Source organism: Aptenodytes forsteri, unplaced genomic scaffold (assembly GCF_000699145.1).
Source record: "Aptenodytes forsteri isolate BGI_AS27 unplaced genomic scaffold, ASM69914v1 Scaffold2, whole genome shotgun sequence".
Taxonomy (NCBI): Eukaryota; Metazoa; Chordata; class Aves; order Sphenisciformes; family Spheniscidae; genus Aptenodytes; species Aptenodytes forsteri.
In genome coordinates, this window is record NW_008795695.1 from 15,980,397 (window position 1) to 15,998,615 (window position 18,219).

At 48.2% G+C, this 18,219-nt stretch overlaps 1 long non-coding RNA gene across 1 annotated transcript; it reads right to left on the reverse strand.

Moving 5' to 3' along the window:
• Positions 1–2,065: 2,065 nt before the first annotated feature.
• On the reverse strand, positions 2,066–5,387 carry LOC103902038. Its single transcript, XR_657767.2, has 2 exons — positions 5,194–5,387; positions 2,066–2,298 (listed from the first exon to the last, which is right to left on the reverse strand). It is a non-coding gene; the product is annotated as an uncharacterized LOC103902038 (long non-coding RNA).
• Between the last annotated feature and the right edge of the window lie 12,832 nt (positions 5,388–18,219).

Consider the following 18,219-nt stretch of genomic DNA (forward strand, 5'->3'; position numbering starts at 1 on the left):
CAGAACCAGCATCAGAATTCAGATGGTCCCCGCTCCTAACTGTGGTCTAATCACACCTCTTTCAGGTGCTGTTTGCAGATGATGGCAGAAGGGCATTGTATTTCTGATGACTCAGCATTTGCAGGGGAGGCTTGCTTTCGGACATAGCTCTCCTGCATTTAGGAGCTCCCATATTACTCCAGCATTACTCCTGAGCGGTGCATGGCATCACCGTCTTTGCTCCCTAGGAGGAGGGTAATACTGGATCAAACACTGCTATAGGGGCTTAGTGGGAAAAAATTGATTTTTTTTCTCTTGGCAATGTTAGGACACAATTTCAGCCTCTAATTTCTCACAGCACCTTCCCTCCCCCTGCTATTTCATGTAAACTTCTCATGAAAGCAATAGTCTTTCTGAAGGTGTATTTGGGATGTTATTGCTTAAGCCCAAAGGGAGAGCACATCCCTCACATAAATTGTGGTTGATGGTGAATCTGGACTGTGCTTGTACCATTGCACAGACCCTGGCTAGATGCAGGTGTGAATTGCTGAGGTCCCCAAACCTGCAGTTTGCCCAGACATTTTCAGTGGTACCCTCAGAAGGCAGTAAGTACTGATAAAACTTGGAGCACTGCTCTGCAGAGCCCAGGACATATTTTCCTTCAACTCTATAAAACCACTGTCAGGTAGAACCCCCCTGAGTAAACCTCACTGTTGTAAATGCCCTGTCCACAGCCGGCCCAGCCCATGGAAAAGTCCCTGGTGCAGGGGACTGCCAGGAGCACGTACAACATTGCGCACCCAGGCTCTTCATAGACAGTGTGAACAAGGCAGAACTGCACTCATCACCCCAGAACCGAAGCCAAATCCCCTTGGTCAGCTAGTTTGTTCCCACTGCACAGATCAAAATACAAGCCTCAATCATAATATTAAATCTATCTCCCTCCCTGCCGTGCTGTATTGTCTAGGTGAGGAGGAAAGGGGAAACTTTGTTTTCATTCCCTTCAAATTAATTAGAAATTCATGTGGGGGGAGGACTCATCCAGACAGTAACAGGGGTTATTATGTTTCATAACTGCATCTAACCAAGGATGTGTTGCACAGAATTCAGAGTCAACAAGAGTCTCTGGTATCAGGGTCAAGTCAGTACATCCTCTGTAACCAAAGTAACTCAGCTCAGCACGCTACCTGTGTAGGAGAGAGGACTGGGTGGCCCTTCAGACTTCAGCTCTCTGAGAAGGCTAGTAAGGTATTGCTTACCGGCATACACAGCAGTCCTTTCCAAATTTGAATCTCAGCGCTACATTTTCTCTTTGCATATGCCTTATCATGAATGCAAGTGGTTAAGCTTTCCTCCTCCTTTTTAAAGATCACATTTAATTTTTCTTTTTTTTGCTCTAGTGATTTACACAAAATATTTAAGCTCACTGCTGTAAATCCCCTTGGGGCACCTACCAGAAGGTTGTGAAACCTGGGTGAGGGATGGTGGAAGGGCATACACTGTTAATTAGTGGAGGTTGGCAACCCCCTAACACTTCGGCTTACGCTCTTGTCAACGGCTCCGAGGTCTGGCTTTGTGGGAGCCGATTCATGCAGGCGTTTGGAAATAACCGGACTCTGGCAGCAACTCCTACTCTGACAGAAGAGAGCCAGCAACCAGCTTAATAGGTTGCTGCAGCCAGCGAAGTCCTCCGGTGAGGAGCAGTGAAGTGAAGAAAAACAAAGCCCATTCCAACCGCTGCCACAGCAGACAACAGTTGAGAGCAAAGAATCATTTTATTGCATATGGAGGGGGGGAATGAGGGAAAGAAAAGAGAATGAGATGGCATTTTTTACAGCTAAGGGTTTAATGGTTTCTTTCCTTTCTCCCCTTCCCATTAAAGGGGACAAAAATACACGGAAGGAGAATTCCACAGATTTTCATTCTTCTTGTAAGAAAAGACGGCGCAGCTGAAGCTTCTTCCTTGAATTAAGTTTTCAGAAGGAAAGTTGGTTTCCCTTTCTCTGGCTCCTCATAGCAGCATTTTTCTGGCTCTAGCAACCTAATAGGTTGATTGCTGAGCCTCTTCTGTTTCAATTACTTTTGATTGATTCTCAGGTCTGTGTCAGCCACTTGGTGCAGCCACCATCTCAGGAACAAATCTGCAGCAGCTGAAGATGAAAATAGCTTCCATGACCACTTAGGAGGGGAGTTCAAGCATCTTTTCTAAACATGAGGTTGCTGTAGCCTTCCCTCAAAATCGTGTCTCTGGCCAGGGCTGCTCATGACGAGGTTCCTGTTCCTGATGGCTCTCTGAGCTGTGCTTAGCCTCAGCCACAGCTAGGAAGGAGGGTGAAAGGAACTTTAATATCGTTAGGCTGCTCAACATGCGATTGCTGGAGGGCACTGCCGTTATGCCCCAGGAGAGGGACTGCGGCCTGGTAGAAGTCCCTCTAGGTTTAGAGAGTGGAGTGGGACAGGGAGAGGTGGGACACAGAGCCTGTAAGATGAGTCTTGGGGGCTTGCTTTCTTGTTTGGGTTTTTACTGAAGGAGCAATGGGAGAGGGAAGGGAGAGAAAGGGAGTTGGGAAAAGGAGTGCAGGTGATGGCGACTGGTTCCTCACAGAAGCAGCCAGCCTCTGCAGTTGCTTTGTACACATCTGACTCTTTTCTTAGCAGTGGTAGCCTCAAGCCTTTAGACTGGCAAAGGAGTAGTAAGGAAAGATCTGTACTGATGCCCTGGCTGAGAGGTAGTCTGGCTTCCTGCATAAGTCAGAGCAGACTGAGAATGAAAGCAGTCTGGAGAATTGGGGCTATTTGTGTCAACAGTAGGATTATATTTCTGTATTTTTAATTTCCTACTGTTGCTGTCCAATTCAACTCAGCATGGGATCACAGCATAATTCAGGCTGGATGGGACCCTGGGAGGCTCAGAGCTGGGTCAGCCCCAGGCCAGACCAGGCTGCTCAGAGCTGTGTCTGGTCGGGGCTTGAAACCTCCCAGGATGGAGCCTGTGCAGCCTCCTGGGCTGCCTGCTCCACTGCTAGACTGTCCTCATGGGGAAATTTTTTTCCTTGCATCTAGTCTGAATCTCTCTTGTTTCAATTTATGCCCGTTGTCTCTTGTTTTCCTGCCACACACACCGGTGAAGTTCCCAGTTCCCTTTTCTTGATGACCTTCCTATAGGTATGGGCAGGCCTCACATTTGCCTTTCTTTAGTTGTCAGGGAAATCCCTGGACCTCCACAGTCTTTCGAAGATGTTAGAGAGTGGCCTTGCAAGGACATAGGCCAGCTCTCTTGGCACTCTTGGATGCAACTGTTGGGTCTGATGGACTTGAAGAGATCAAGATCTCTCAGGCAATCCCAGAGTCAATGCCTATCTGCTTGCTGGTAGTACTCCTCTGAGCCCAGAGGCCTGGGAGACCTTGTTGATGAAGACTGAGGTAGAGAAGGCATTGAGTACCTGTGTCACCAAATCACTTTCCCTATTCAGCAATGGGCCTACATTTTCTCTGTTTAGCCTTTATTGCTAATCTAGTGGTAGAAGCTCTTCTTGTCATCCTTGATGTTCCCTCCAAGTGACAACTCTAGGTGAGCTTTGGATCAAAGGTAGCTATGGGGGACCGTCCGAAAGGCAACCAGCTCACCACATTCAAAGAGCTGGGCTTCCAGTCCTGGCCTGAGGTGGGCTGATGCAATAGGGTGCTGCTTCAAATGACCCCTGGGGAGAACTTGTACTGTTGTCTAAAGCAGCAAGTGTGCAGTGGTAAAAGATTTCATGCAGGGGAAACGCGGTGCACCCAATGTTGAACTCAGAGCAGCTCTGCCAGGGACCTGCGTGTCTCCCCGTGGGTCGTCCTCAGCAGCCAGGCAGGAGGAGAGGCATGTTTGTGTGCCTCCTGACTGGTGGGGCGGACGGCTTTGTCTGGGAGGCACAGGTTCTCTTACAGTTAATGTGTCTTCTAGAAATACCCACTCATGTCTGCTGGGAGGAGCTGGCGCAGGGTAGCAGAGTGGCATTTGGGGGGTGGGCTGACAGATCTCATCGGGGCTGCCTTCCTCCCACCCTGAAAAAAGGGAGCGGTGGCGTCAATAAAGTGATCCAGCCCCACACTCCTGCCCGTGCCCCATGAGCACCGTGCTCCTGGGGACGCAGGGGTCCCACTGCGAGCGAACAGCCGGAGACAAGGCACTCGCTCCACTCCTATCCCTCCAGTACCCGGGGGTGGTGGGGAGGGAAACAGACTGCAAGGGCAGGTTAATATGAATGGACATGCTGTGAAAAATGGATACTAAATTATTCCCTGATCCAATAAACCTCTCAACCCACACTCTCAGAAAAGCCTCGGTGAGTAGACAGGCCTCACGAGTTGCTCAGCAGCTCAATAAAATCTGTCTCTGCCCTGTCAGATCGAAAAGGGAAACAAATGGCAGAATTTGGAGCCCTCCCCCGAGGAGGCCTTGCTCCTACGTGAACGGCTCTGCCTGCGATGCCATCTCCCTGCCTGCAGCCTGAGGGGACTGCACCACAGGCAGTTGCCTGCAGCAGGACCCTGAACTTGTGAGAGTTTCCTTCCTCCCTCCTTGGCTTCCAGGTGTTCTCATGGAGAGGGTTTTCACCCACACACGCATGACTGCTTTGAGGTGCAGGAGCCCTCAGAGTGTTTGCAGCCAGCCCCAGCAGAGGGGCTGTGGTAGGGGCAAGCGGATGGAGGGTCAGTCTCCTGCACCACGCCAGCCCTGCCATGCACCCCAGGTTGCTCAGTTGTTTGGAGGTGGCTGCCTGGGTAGGAGCACCCTTACAAGGTTGCGTTTGCCCTTGCAGGGGGCTACGGTCAATGCCCTGCCTGGAGGAAGGGCTTGATCCCATTATGCCAACACTAGTTTCTTCTGCTGTCTCTCATGGGGGTTTTTGCACCTCTGCACATAGGTGTAGGATGATTCATGAGCATGCATTTGTGTTGTATCTGCGCTCAGGTTGTGCTAATCCTGTTTAGTCATTTTTCAGTGGGTTTCATTTAGATACCGGGCTGGGGCTCTGCATGCCCTTGACAATACTGAGCAACACCATTGCTCATATTTAAACTCACTGACATAGCTAGTGATGGTGAAATTAAAGGAGACAGTGACATAAAGCTCTCACCCAGCAGCAGTTTGCCTCCTGCCAGTCACTGCTCTTGTATTTTCCCTCCCTTGTCAAAACCCAAGGAAAAGGGGCAGATTTTGTGGCTTACCTGGAAGGCCAGCAGGTCTGAGCTCTTCTGGACCAACCTGCGTGCCCAGGCCGCTCCAGCTAAGCCTGCGGAGCGCAGAGGAGGATCAGGCACCACCTGCCGTGCAAACCCTCTGCGAAGCCACAGCAAACCCCTCGCAGAATGTAAAGCAGGTGATTTATGCCAGCAAAGACTTTCGGCCTCACTGCTGCGAGCAGCTCGCTCGTGCTCACCCAGCCGGTAGCAAAGCTAGAAATAGCCTGGGCTGCTGGGGCCCAGCACCCGGCTCTCGCCTCCGGTCCGTGGCTGCTCTCCAGCTCTGACTGTACATGCCAGTTTGCTGTCATGGCCTCTCTTGCTGGCTGGTGGAAGGAGAGGTCTGCTCCCCGAAATGGCAGCTGAAGACACAGATGTCACACGTTTTATTCCGTGGCTTTTGATACTAAGCAAATAAGTCACAACTGGTTTACCGCACTATTTTTTTTTTTTTTTACTGTTAGCAGAGCTGAAAATATGGCTTCTTTTAACACTACGGCAATGGGAAGAAAAGGTTTGTCCTGCAGTTCTGGTTTAAAAATAAAAATAAAAACAACTACAGAGAAACAGCTTGTGCCCCTTGTGAGTAGATGTAGGCTTTAATTTCATCTCGGGTTTCTACCATCATAACACTTGACAGCAAGTGCTGTAGTCACGAGGATCCAGATTTGGAAGGGCATTTACAGTGTCTAATTTTTGTTGGTTTTAGTGAGCGGCAGGTGCCTAAAACCCTTTACTATCTGGTCTAGGATTTCTGTGACTATATGCTCAGAAACCGCTTCTTTCTATTAGATACGTAGTTTCCTTTACTGTTTTCAAAGATGACTATAGAAACAGGGCTTTGTGAAACTTAGCAAGCGATAGTAACTGGCCATAACATCTACGTAATTATTAGCTATCCACAGAATAAATGAAAGATTAAAAGGCAGTAATCTTCTTTCCTCTTTGTTGCTCGCTATTAATGGCTTCTTAGTCTACATACTAAATGGTTATCAAGGCAGTGTTCTGTTGCAGAAAATCTGTAGTGTTAAAATTTGAATTTACTGAGAGGAGAGAATAGGTTCACTTGAACAGGGAAGGCAAAATGATAAGGAGTTTTGGTTTACAGGGACTTTGTCCCAGTCTAAATCCAAACAATGCTTTTCACATACTGGTGGTCATTGGTGGCACTTGAAACTGGGAGCAGACAAAAGCCTTTGTAGGAGCCAGGGGCAGTGCTCGGCAGCTCGCTCTCCACGGACCTGTAAGGGTCTGTGGAAAGCAGCAAGGAAAACTAGTTTCAGCATTGTCATAAATTCTGTCCTGTGTGGACAGCCCCATGGCTACTGAATTTCTAAAGGGGGGCACTTCTACCTTAGAAAATATGCAGGGTCTACAAATTAAAAAAGGTTAAAAACCAGGGCACTAGGACAGAAGAAAGAAAGTACTTAGCATCCAGCAGACATGGGAAATACTGAATGCGAGGTGAGGAGCCATGGCTAGGCTAGTCATTGCCATATAACGAGGAGGGGAAAAATCAGTCTTTCCAGCTCCATGCCTCATAAAATCCAACTGAAATCAATCCAGGATTTTGCCAGTCATGAGTTATTCAGCAATCCCAAGGTCAGGCCATCACACATCATCATCTGTTCTTTTTATCCCTGTACTGCAGACAGGAAATCAAGAGACAGAGCTTGATCACTGCAATATAGGCAAACATTTGGGCCCAGACTGCAAAGTAATTAAGTGTGCATTAAGGCCCACTCCCGTTTAGCAAAGCCCTTATGTACATGCTTTAAGTGCCACTGCAGCTAGAGACACACAAAGAAACACTTAAATTCCTTCCTGGATCACTGCTAACTACAGTATAAATATTTAGGAATATATTTAAAGACTCTCTGGGCTGAACACAGCTCTTAGTGCATAGACAGGGGCTGGAAGAATTGGGATCTTGCAAGTTGCCATTGCAAGTTGAGGTGCATGGTAGGTGCTGGAGGCAGACAGCCAGCATGGAAAGGGGGCTTTCTGTGGCAGCAGGAGAGCAAATGTGAGTGAAGAGAGGGTAGCCAGGGGCTGCAGAATTATAAGTGCATTTTATGTGCATTTAAGGTTGAATGTTTGTACTGAGATCGTTGCATCTATGTTGGGGGTGATCCTGGGAAACTGAAAAAGCAGAAGCCAAAACAATTCCTTCTTCTCTCCCATGATATATTCTTTTCTTTTCTAATACAGCCTCCCAGTTTCCATAGAGGGGAAGGAGGGCAAGGACCTGATGAGGGTTTTGAACTCTTGGGGTGAGTAAATCAATGGCAGTGTGGTTTCAGGGATATATCACCCCTTGTATTTAAAAGCACACATGCACATTCATCCAATTGATATTCTTGGTACGAATGGCAAATGATTGCCTGAACTGCTAGACAGGGAGGAGGGCCAGGTCCCTGCCCTGAAGAGTTTACAGATGAAATGTAAAGAAGAGGATGGTGCTGCAGGGGGAGAGGGAACACAACATGAGCTGAGGCACAGTTGTTATTCCTGGCACACTCTGAAGCCGCCTTCCCAGTCTGTTGCCTGCCTTTGATGTGGATCATTCCTCCTTTATCAAAAAGCTTTCTTCCCAGGGTGCTCCAGAGCCTTTCGCACTCCTGGTTTTCATCCTACCTCTCTAGGTGTTCCTGCATTGTCTTCTTTCAGCACTGTTCTCCTCGCTACTATCAGCCTTCCTTAGGACATTGCCCAAGTCCCTCGCCTTGCTCCTCACTTTGTCCCTAGGTAGCTTTATGCTGCTGCACCCTTGAGTGATCGTTTCTGTGCTGACAACTCAGAGATCTATTTCCTCAGCACTACTCAGCCAGTCCATTCTCTGGCAGCTCCTGCAGCACCTTCTCCTTCATGTCCCACCACCATCCCCCTCACCAAGAATTTAATGTCTCTTCCCAGGTTGGCCCTCAGTCCTCTCCCTTCTTGCATGCTGCCGTACGAGTTGCAACAACCCTCCTACGTGACCCAAAGGCTGGCTGACTCACTGAAACATGTCTTCTCTGTCCCCTTCATCCCACACAGCAACACAGGCAGGCTTAGGAGCAGCCACCATACTCAAGGTCAGTGGGCTTTGTGCTCCTATGCCACTTGGGGAAATCCGCCCCCTTGGAGAGCCTGCCTTTCTTCCTGCTAGTTTGTCCTGGCTAGTTTGTCTGCCCAGCGGAAAACTCACAAACCCTGCTTTTCAGCTAAATTTCATGCCCTTCTGAAAGAAAGGCCTCTATTTAATCATTCCAGCAGTGTCTAAAAACCCTAATTCCTTCAACATAGTGACAAACAGTTCTGATTATTTGTAGAAAAGCTTGAAAAGCATTGAGCGTATTTTATTACCCATGAAAAGTGCCAGACTGGCAGCCATGGAGACTTGTCCTCTATTTATCTCTAGAACTGGACGGCACAAGCAGTACACATTTTTCCAGAATGTCTCTCCGCTCACATTTTGAAAGGCACATGGTGGCCTATCACCATGAGACGATGGTACTTTCTGTTCAACCCACTGAGTATTTGCTCAGTGCCTGGGACATGAGTGAAGTATGTCAGGTTGCTAGTGGGAGCAGCTGGGGAAGCCCCAGAGGGACTCACCACAAAAACAACTGCCCTCCCAGAGGGCTGTGGGTGATTTGGTGTGTGAAGCTGCGTCTGCTCCTGTCTTTTCTGGCAAGCCAGGTCTCATCCAAAGTCAGTTACGATCTGTGGAAGTGCTGCTTAATGGGCTATGAATTGTCATCTGGGGATGTATGGAGGGAGCAGACCCCATGCTTCCTCATTAAAGCAATAAATGCAGTAGATTTGCTGGGAAAAAACCTGAGGCTTCTCTTTTGCCACCAAAAGAATTAGATTAATTTTGAGCACCCTTCATTGCAAACCTTAGCTGTTACTGTTGTAAACCCACAGAAAGGCAAGATCTCACAGGTATTATCTGCGTGTGAAGCAGCAGAGGTTATGGGCAGCCCCTACCAGCCCCTGGCAGCAGTGCTCTCTCAGAGGCCAAGTGCTGCAGCAGGACCTGGACCCTTCCTGCAGAGGCACGCTACTGGCCACGCAGGACTTCAGCGCTCATCCCTGCTTTGCAGCAAGTGCCAGGGAAATTATTCAGCAGAGAGGTAAATAGCTTGCAGGATCTCTACTGCTTTTCTTCTTCACGTTCCCCCTCCTCCTGCCCCACTTTGCAGCAACACACACCAAACACAGATGTGCAGTGACATTTTTAAATCATGCACTGATTTGTTAGGGTTATGCAAAGAGAATATTAAGCACTCTTTGCTACTGTTCAGGCTGGGCCTTGTGTTTTCTTTATGTGCACTGATGTTAAAAATACAAAGAAGCAAAACTTTCAAGCACTGCCAGTTTGGATAGAGTAGTTTTTTCTTCCTAAAATGAAGCGTAGCCTGGATGGAGGACTTTCTTCTTTGTCAATAATTAAACAGCCCTGCACTTGTTGAGGCAGTCCTGAATGTAGGTACCAGGATCAGCCAGCCTTGACCACAAGAGGCTAAAACTTTCTACCCCATCTACAGTATGGATTTTTTTTTCCAAGAAAAAAAGTCCTTTTAGTATTAACCCTGTCGAGTCCAGTGGCAACAGCAGACCTTTACAGCAGATGGGATGCCAAGTAGCCATGTGCGTTGAAAGAGTTGTTTGGGTTTGGCCTGCTTTGAGCAGAGTTTCATGTGAGGGTGCTTCCTAGAACGAAGCCGGGTACAGCTGGTTTCTGTTTGGCCTTTTAGCATTGAGGTAGAATTCAACTGCTGCTGGCGATGCTGGGACTGGATTGCAAAACACCTTTAGTGCAAACAAAGGGGAGGGATTTCTGTCAAGGGTTCAGATTTATATTTCCCTCAGAGTGCATTTTTGAAGCACAGTAATGAAATATCCAACAGTATCGCACATTTTGGAAGTTCATCATATCCTTGAGGGCGTCGCTGTGAACTCCAGTTGAAGATGGGCACGTGAGAGTGTTGGTACAGAAACGAGAGAATATTTGGCCTCTGGCAAAAGCCCCTGCTTTAAAAAATAAAAAATAAATGTGAGTTCTTTATCTCTGGTACAGGGCAGTCAGGGCAGAGTCTCAGTAGAAGGAACCCTCTGCTGTCCTCTGCAAAGGACATGATTTATTTACTTCAGAAAGCTGATGGGCTACAAGTCATCACCAGGTACTGGGTGGGGGAGCTGGATGTTCATGCAAATGTGGAGGGACAGTCCTGCAGGACTGAGGGGCAGAGGAAGGGGTAGCTTTCTGCCTTGGTCTCCAAGCAAAGCTTTCCTTCTCCTGCACCACCATTCTTGTTCACCTGCCCTTTTACCCATCATTTGGCAATGTAAAGCACTCTTGTTGTGGGAAGGACTGTGTCCCAGGTAGGGGAAGGAGGAACGGGAGTAGGAGAGCTGAGACATGGAGATGTGTGCTGTCTTCCTTCCCCATGGGTAGCAAAAGAGATGGAGGGTTAATACAGCAGTGGGAAGCTACCATGTAGGGACAGGTCCCTGAAAGGCAGCAGGTAAGGGAAGGCCTTGTGTCAGGGCTGTACTGGAGTCACAGTGCTGGAGGGCTGGGGCCGGGGAGAGAGCCCTACTTTGCCCTCAGACACTGATGCCTGCAGTCAGAAGAAAGCTCTGCTGGCCTGGAGGGATGCCTCCCCCAATGTAAATGCTCTGGAAAATGTGGGTACAGAGGGTTTCCTGTGGCTAACTTTTCTTCTTCTCAGGGTCTGTGGGTCTGCGGGTCTGCAGACGGCCTCAAAAAAACCCCCAACAACCACCCTCTTCTTCCCCTGCTCCTCAACATATTATGTCTCATTATCATGCTGGTTCCTGGTTATCTGACCATGGTCCTACGTGTACTAATCCCTAAGCAAGACCAGGAGGGCTGAGGAGGCTGGTCCTAGCTGCTGGGAGCAGACGGGTAAGCTGTAATGTAAGCACAGCTCCGTGTCCTCCCTAGAAACATGAGGAGTCAGGGCTGCTGCTAACAGAGACAGGTGAAAACCAGACCTTTCCCTTCCCTCCTTTCCTGCTTTCTATTTTTCCTCTTTATTTATGTTAATGTGTTCTGCATTGGAGCCATAATTAAATACATATTCATACAGAAAATGTACAAAGCTTCTGCCTGTACTGTGAAGCTCTCTGAAGCTTAACTGCTTGAGACTTGTCACAGGAAAATATTTCTCCCCATGAAAAGAGGCTTCCTACAGCTGGGCTATATTATTGCCTTTTAATATTGCTGTCTCTGCCTACCCTGGGAAGGGTTTTCTGACAAACTCCTACTGGAGATACAGTTTTTGCCAGTATAACTTATACCAGTTTCCTGAAGAAACTGGGGCTTTCATTGCCAGAGGTATCTCACTGATGGTTGTAATTTGTTCCCACACTCTCTGCTATACTGGCAAAACTTGAAAGTGCGGTTCACTGTTTTTCTCTCGGTGCCTTTTCTCCTAAGTTAGCTTTTCTATCCTTGTGCTTACCCCAGCTGTTTCCCTGGGCACATCTGATCATCTATTGTCTTCAGAATAGCTCTAAGTAATGAGAGGGGTGGGAAGATAATGCTATTTGGAAGGTCTAATCAGATGCTGGTTCCCCGTAACAGAGCTGTATCAAAATCTGGAGCCTGGTTACACTTGAGAAGGGAATGCAGTGATGGAGGGAGCCAGGACAGCGGAAATGGGGTTTGGGAGTTGATTTTAAGTAGGAAGCTGGGTCAGTATGGCACAGAGGGGAGCAGGGGACAGCCTGGGTGGAGGAAACTTCCAGCAGAAGGCAAAGGCTACGGACAGTGAAGGCAGCAAACAGAGACAGAAGCATCAAGACAAGACAGACCACGCTAACCATCATGTGTCAAGGCCATTTCCGTTTCCAGTATCTCAGCCTGATGTTGGAATCAGTTTTGTTTGGATCTGGCAAGGTGACTGGTGTCATACACAAATTGTCTCTGTTTCAGGCATTTCACATCCTTAGACAAACACTGCACATTATGAGTTGGGAAATGGAGTCCTGGATGTGTCAGTGATACGCCAAAGCCCTAGCTAGCATCGCTGCTACAAACCCTGTATCCCCAGACCCTTAACTTTGTGTGTTTGTGCTCTGTTAAAGAAAATATCCCGTTCTTCTCTCTTTTTTATTTTTTAGTGCTGATGAGATTGAGGAGAAAGGCCTGAAAGTTCAAAGTAAGTTCCTGAAGACTCCTACAGATTAATTGTTTAAAAAATCCTTAGTGCAGTGGATATTTTCATTGTACTGCCTGGAGAACGGAAGGGATGCTGGGATTATGGATCAAATGTCTGCTTGGTCTAAGACTACTGGATATTACATCTCAATCCTTCCTTTCCAGCAACCGCCCTATCTGAGAGGGTCAAACCCCTCCTCTTTCACCTGCATATGCCTCTCCTCACTTCCTGTGGTCTGACTCATCTTCAGACAAGTGATGCAAGTCTTGGCAGATTAAAATAGTTGTGTGATGAGGTGACACACCAACACCCCCCCATCAGAAACATGGCAAGTGGTAGTCTTGTGTGGGAGGGAAAGGGGCAGCTTCCTCCATCCTGAAGGGAGATTTCCCATGTTGTGCAGCAGAACAGGTCAGGAGCTGAGGCTTCTTGTGATAGCTCCTTGTGTCACCTGTTCCCTGGCCCCTGCAAAACCACGTATGACTCCTGGATGCTCACTCTGCTTGAATGTCCTTGCAGGCTGGCAGCTGGCCTGGCACAGTGCTGCCTCCAGGCTCCCGGCTCGGTACTGAAGGGATCAGAAGATGATGTTGGAAGAAGGAGATGAATTTTGGGGCTTCATGATCTTGTTGATGAGGAGGAAGTGATGTGCTTTTGGGTAACTCTTGGTGTGATGTGCTTATTTTCAGAAACTGCACAAAGCCCTGTTCCCTGAGCAAGATAGTGATTGATCAAGCCCGAGCTTCACAGTCATTTCAAGCAGGCATGTATAGTCCTGCTACTGAAAGCAGTGGTCGCACACACAAAAGATCAACCAGGCTGAGTCAGAACAAAGCCAAGTATCCTATTACTCTTTGCTTTGCCAGTCACCAGCAACAGCAGCTGCACACAAAATGTTTCAGTACCTTATGTACTGGTATAGGCTGTCCTACAGCACGACTGCAAGAAGTCCAGGCTATCTTGGACTTCAAACAATGGGATAGATTACCTTTACACCCAGAAATTTGGCAAGGCACCAGAGTCAGCATAAGGTGTGTGCCCAGCAAGACTGTGGAGTTCATACCGTATGTCCTAAAAGTTTTACAAGGTTGTGCATAACATAGAAGCATGTTAGCAGAGTCTGCGGTCGGTCCGTATCTGAGAAAAGTTCACATGAGTTTTTCTTACTCAGGAGCACAAGATCACTGCGGACATGTTGGAGCCATAAGCAGAGAGCCAGAGTTTGAATGTTCTGCCCCGTAATTGAGAGTTCCCCTTTGAAAAACCCAAACAAAACCCAAAAAGCCACAGTGGCAATAAGCAGTTGCTGTAGTAAGCAGAAGAAAGCTCTCCTGCTGGCTGCCTGGTCCTGCTTCCCAGTGCTCACTCCCTTGCTGGATGCAAGAGCATGTGAGCCCACACAGTGACCTGAATGAAGGAATTAGTTTGGATTAAAATTAACCAAGGAAAAAAAGTGTGTGTGAGGGATCAGTTCTCATGAAGCCAAAGACGAAGATGACCTCAGGGTGAGAACTAGTGGCAGGAGGCAGGAGAGGCTAGGACAGCTTTGTCTGGCAGGGGGTGGCTTAGTCTGTGATCACCAAACTGTAGTGTCAGCTGCTGTCCCCTGTCAGGGCCAGGCTGCAAAACTTTCTCTCCCTAGCTTCACACAAGCCTACAGACCGAACCGGCTCCTGCAGCTCAATGAATGCAGAGAAGTGTCTCTACATGAGCCATTTGCTGCTGGTCACTTAACACTCAGAAGTGTGAACAACTCGCCTTCTGCTTCTGCCCCAGCCGTGCGCGATACCTGTGGTCTGGAAATGGTCCATCTGGGCCGTGCCTTGCCCTCTGGGTAGCTGCTGGCAACACAGAACCTACGGTTTCCCTGTCTGACTGGAAGAGTGGGTTACTTTAGCCTTTTTAAGATGTGTCTAGCTGAAGTGGTTGCATCAAGGACCAAATGAGGGTTGTGTGGCAGGTTGAAGCCACTGTGGCATTCTCCTCTGAGGTTGTGCTATTGTAAAGCACGGCTCAGTTGGTTGAGAGACTCTGCCCCAAATGCTCAGTGCTGCTGCAGGGAAATAACACAAGACAGGACAAGAATACTGCCTTGTGTTTATCATTTTTCCACCAATGGTCCCTCATTTATTAGGCATTTGAGACATGCAGAGGACACAAGCAAGTTAGAGTGTATTGCAATGCCTGCACGGGTGCCTTGTAATCAGACTTCATCATCCTGGTGGTGCTTCCTCTCCTAAAGTGCAGTCCCAGACACAACTCCTTCGTCCAGCCTGAGCCTGAGGATGTGAAAGCTTTTACTGTATTTCATGTGAGATGGTTAAGGATTGATTTCTGAGAACAAAAGCGATCGGGCTTGTGTGACTCTTGTCTTCTTACTGGCCAGGAGAAGATAATCAATAATTCAAACTTAAAGCAAACCCGGTAAGACACAGAACTTAACTTGTTCCTCCTTTGAACTTCTTAGAGCACTCTGGTCTGAGTCTTTGTCATTTGCTTTGCTCCTCCACAGCGTGCTACCTGCTGGGGTTATGTCTTTACTAGGTATTCCTTGTGATGCAGTAGTGCATGGGGCATCACATAATGATCAGGGTGCTGTTGTTTAGGTGTGCTTTAAAAACACAATTTAATGCTTGGGATTTCTCTCTGGGTTGGGGACTCCCTCTAAAGTCTCTGGAGCTACTCCTAGGAGCCAGAATTTTCCCTAGTGGCAGGTATTTCTAGGGTGAAAGCATTTGTCTTGAGGCCATGGCTGTCTCCATCTTTGGTCTCTTACCATGCTGAGCACATTGCTGGCTCTTAAATAATACTAAAAATAAGTAATTATTATTAATTCCTAGGTTCACTGCTTCCCTGAACAAGGTAGATAACAGTGGTTATTGGTGAGTCTAAAGTCCTGCTGAGAGAGTTCAGTATAGAATGAATTTTCTATGCAGGAAAAGAAGGATAATCAATGACGCACATCAATGGCTAGGGATGGGAGGGTCCCAGGTGAAAAATGATCGTGTGCTTCAAGAAGCTTCAAACACTGTTAAAATTAGAGGTGAGGTGGACTAACCCTTCCCTCTGCCCCCTCCACTTCAGAGGAGAGTCAGAGGAGGAATCAAACATTGTAGCTCCCGTTTTCAAAATCACCCCTGGAGAAAAAAACCTCAAGACGTACGATGGGCTTAAGGACAACCAGGCAAATGCAGAGCACAGAGGCGGTGGGATGGGAGGGTCCCAGGTGAAAAATGATCGTGTGCTTCAAGAAGCTTCAAACACTGTTAAAATTAGAGGTGAGGTGGACTAACCCTTCCCTCTGCCCCCTCCACTTCAGAGGAGAGTCAGAGGAGGAATCAAACATTGTAGCTCCCGTTTTCAAAATCACCCCTGGAGAAAAAAACCTCAAGACGTACGATGGGCTTAAGGACAACCAGGCAAATGCAGAGCGCAGAGGCGGTAAATCTTCAAATAAATAAATAAATTAACAAACAAGCAGATAGCCTTGTGAGGATGTCTGCCTGGAACACTCACTTAAAGAAGTTTCCAAACCCCAGAAAGTCCACGTTTCTCCCAACACACGTCTTGCTCTGCTCTTCGTTGCTCACAGACAGCAACAGACCCCCCCCGCCTTTGATTTACAATTAAATTAAGAATTACTTTGGTAAAAAGCGGCGCTTTTCCCCGCCTGCTTTGTTTTGTGCCTCCAGGCTGTGCAGACCCCTATTGCTTGCTGTGCGAGAGACAGCGTCATACAGCTTGTGAGGAGCTGCAGGAACTGAAACCAGTTCTATGATTTATAGCACTAATAAGGCTCAACTGTCATTTCTTGTGGTTTCCTCCCAAGTTGTCTTTGATAATTTCTACTTGTACTGTGTTTGTTGTTGCTGCTGTTAGGGTTCAGTTGGCAGGTAACTGTTGCACTGTTTCGCAGGGTCTGCTCTTTTTTGGCTCTCTTTATTGTGTTATTATTATTAATAAATATTTATGTTTGGGGAGTACCAAAAGGGGTCAGCTAGGCACTGTCCCCCTGCTTGCCCCTGTTGTGCTTGGTGCTCTCAGAGTGATGAAAGATGCGCCCTGCCATGAGTTTATAATCGCATGGTGACAACCCCTCTTTCCAGATCACCTCCGCAGCAGGAAGGCTGTGGCAGCTGTGCTGGTGGCCATCTCATGACCAGCCAGCCCATGGTGGGGCTGTTCAGGCTTGCTCCAAGGGCCCTAGCTCATAAAGCCCTGCCAAGTCACACTGGGATGATTTCTAAGAGTACACGCCTCGACACGTTGCTGGAGGGTATCGCCTCTGCAGGTGAGTAGCCGCGAGGGAGAAGTGGCTGGTGCTTTCTCTCCGGCACAGATGAGCACCGTGGCTGTGAGTTGCCATAGCAAGGACAAGGCACATCCTCCTTTTCTTTCATTGGTGCGACAGAGTCAGTGACCATCAGAGGAGAGGTCTCGTGGACAGTGTGCAGCTGCCTGCTTTAATATAACCTCTTGAATTGCCCCAGTATGAACTTGCAGGGTTGGCACTTGGATGCCTCACCCTGGCCTGAGCAGGTCTCAGTGGTGGGGCTAGGTCCCAGCCTTTTGGTGGCCGGACACAGTTGGCATCACGAAACTGTGATGGAAGAGAAAGAGGATCCTGCTGCTGCCAGGGAGAAAAAAGCGGTGTTGGGGGGATTGGAAGTGGAGAGACTTCTCAGGGAATGGCAGGAGTGAAGGTACACTGGTTTCAGCAGAGATGGGCGAGAGAGAATCCATCTGTATCCTCTGATTTACGTATTTCTGTTGTGCTCACTTTTGGACAGCTCTCTGCCTGCTTTTGTAAACTTGTCTTGAGTAAAGTCTGGGAAAACAACCAAACGTTATCACCCAAGGATACTGGAGAGTCTTTGCTGACACTCACAGCTCTGCTTTGATAATTTGCCTGGTAGAACATGTGTGGAGGATTACAGGCTACACCACAAAGATGCTGACGAAGAGTGGTTGTGTCATTTTTCTTTGCTCCTGAGCCGTAGCAGCAGTCCATAGCTGGCTGCAGCTGTACAGATCACGGCACAGGTGGGTCTGGGTTTCCCCTGCTTCATCCCAGGCTGCACACAGCATGAGAGGGCACCGGCGGAGGTGGAATTACTGCTGACCCAACAGGCCACGCTGGCTGAAAATTTCAGTGCTGCGGAAGAAATATATCTTCCCGCTCTGCTCTGCCTGGATCCATGTGTCTGTGAGAGCTGGGCAAGACAACAGGAGGGTTGAGGGAGGAAGGTGATGGTCACGGAGATGAGTGCAAAACTCCCTGCTATTTTCCACCTGCCAAGATCTTCAAAGCTGGTGAGGTCACCATATTGCCCTTGACAGTTGGCCTGTCATCTGCACCAGGGCTCCACAGAGCCTTTCTTTGTCAGACTCTCCCATCACATTTCACTTGCCAACTATGCAGCAAACAGAGGGCTATTACATGTTTGCCTGAAGGGCAGAGGAGGGCCCTCAGTGTCGGGTTTATCAGGGCGATGGTGTTGCCATCAAAGCTAGGCAACCCTAATGGCAGAGCACCTAAGACTTGTAAGTACCTTGTGCCGAAGAGAAGATAAAACCTCAGAGGAAAAAAAAAAAAAGAAAGGTGTTGTAATATGAAAGCAGCAACAGAAGTTTCGTAACGCAGCTTTCTGTACTTGAGCGAACTGCATATATCTGCTTTCTGGAGCCTGTCGTGTTTCAGGATGTGCCTGGGTTTGAAAGGCTGGTGGGAGCCCAGCTTCTTTCTTTTTCCGTGGTCTGACTTCTCAAGGCAGTATGGTAACTTCTCTTCCTAGGAGCCTTCCTAGGAAGAGGCACACAGGTCTTGGCCAGT